Here is a 1,821-nt window from a genome sequence, read left to right on the forward strand (position 1 = left end):
CCTAGATCCCAAACAAAAAGGTTTACTGTATTTTTCTATTGCTCTCGTTGCCTGAGAATATGGTCGCCAGTAATGTCAACAGGTGTTTGTCAAACCCAAGCATTCTGTAATTGAACGCTCCGATCCAATGCATATCTTCCCCGTATTGTGTCATATATCCAGCCTTTTTCAATTCCTTCCAAATCCAGGGATGGCCATCGACAACTTTTGCTCCGCGTTTACCACGGCGTGCTTCCGGTAGTTCGACCTCTGCTTTTCCCGTCAAAATAGGTAGCAGAGCTTGAGGTGTCCCGTCCCCCACAATATTGTAACCCTTGAGAACAATACCCCCTTAACTTTTCCGTGAAATACTTGTGAGTTTTTGGCAATACTCTTAACCACGTATTTCTAGACACAGAATCAAATGCATACATCAACACATTTAGAGGCATGTAAAGTTCGCCATAAGAGGCTTTGTTTATTCTGTCGTATACTGTTTTATTATAAGCGACAGTTATATGGATGTTGGAGTAATTGGAACCCGAAACCTCCGAGTGACAAGTTATTTTGACAATATCAGTCGGTGCTCTTATAACACCCTCACCAAACGTCTGCTTGTTACCCACCATAAAATTATCTTCGTCCTTCCGGTAGATTGGAAAATATTGACAAGAAATGTTACCATGTCTAGCTTTGGCCTCTTCCGTTATCCAGAATGTTCCATTGTCGATTTTTATCCAGTTTTGGGTTTCGTCACACTTGAGGATACCTACGTCACGATAGAACTTCATAACGGCGGGATCATAAGGGTCTAAATGTGGATGGTTACAAAGCTGGTTAAAGCTGAAGCTATGTTTCTTAAGCACACTATTCAAAACTCCACTGTCGGTCACTTTGTTTAAATTCTTGACAGGTATTTTTGTATTTGTTTCAGATGTTTTTACATTTGTTTCGGGTAATAATTGTGCATTTGATTTAGATATTATAACATTCCTTTGGGATTCTTTTGCATTTCTTTCAGATATTTTTACGTTTGTTTCAGATATTTTTACGTTTGTTTCAGATATTTTTGCATTCGATTGAGAAATCTTTATATTTCTTTTGGATTCTTCTGCATTTCTTTCAGCTAACTTTGCATTTCTTTCATATAATGTAAAATTTCTTTGCCTTAGTTTATAATTACTAGTAAGTAACCCCTGACTCTTGTCAAGCATTCTTTGTCGTAGAAATTCTCGTTGAACAGTTTCTTTCAATATCATCAAAGAGCATATTATAGAAAGAAGAATGATGAGCACTATTTTTGGGCGTTGCCTCCATATTCGATAGTAAATCCAACGGCAAATCCACATGGCCAGCAATAAGGGGAAAAACGGAACTACAAAGAATAATATAAGTGCATTAATATATTATTCTACCATGTGTGAAATTTGTCATGTTTAGCAATTCATGAAGAGGATCTAATGTTAGGCCGTTTCAAATTCTTTCTTTAACAAATATAAGATTTTTCGACACAGGTACTTGTTTTATTTCGTAAAAATAAGCAGGGATACCATGCACGCCCCTGCTTATTTTTACCACAATGTATCTAAATTAATTTCAGGCACCCCGCTTCGAGTTCTTTATCAATCTCTTACTAGTAACCTATTTAAAATGACAGAGTTCGCTACGAGAGACTTTTTTCATGTCAAATAAATCGTTTCAGATGTCTCTGGACGAGCCTCTTTTTCTAAACTACTCATTTATTCCTTGAATATTACCACCTCGGTACATATTAAGACTTAAGACGGGATACACATTTCCGGGTGGGGTTATAAATGAAGAAAAAAACAGAAACATCTGAAT

General features: G+C 36.8%; 1 pseudogene; it reads right to left on the reverse strand.

The window, feature by feature from the left end:
- Positions 1–22: 22 nt before the first annotated feature.
- Positions 23–1,027, reverse strand: LOC134257433 (uncharacterized; annotated as a pseudogene).
- Positions 1,028–1,821: the final 794 nt, after the last annotated feature.

The sequence above is a fragment of the Saccostrea cucullata genome, unplaced genomic scaffold, assembly GCF_032062105.1.
Source record: "Saccostrea cucullata isolate Sc308-1 unplaced genomic scaffold, CSIRO_AGI_Scuc_v1 ctg15249, whole genome shotgun sequence".
Lineage (NCBI taxonomy): Eukaryota > Metazoa > Mollusca > Bivalvia > Ostreida > Ostreidae > Saccostrea > Saccostrea cuccullata.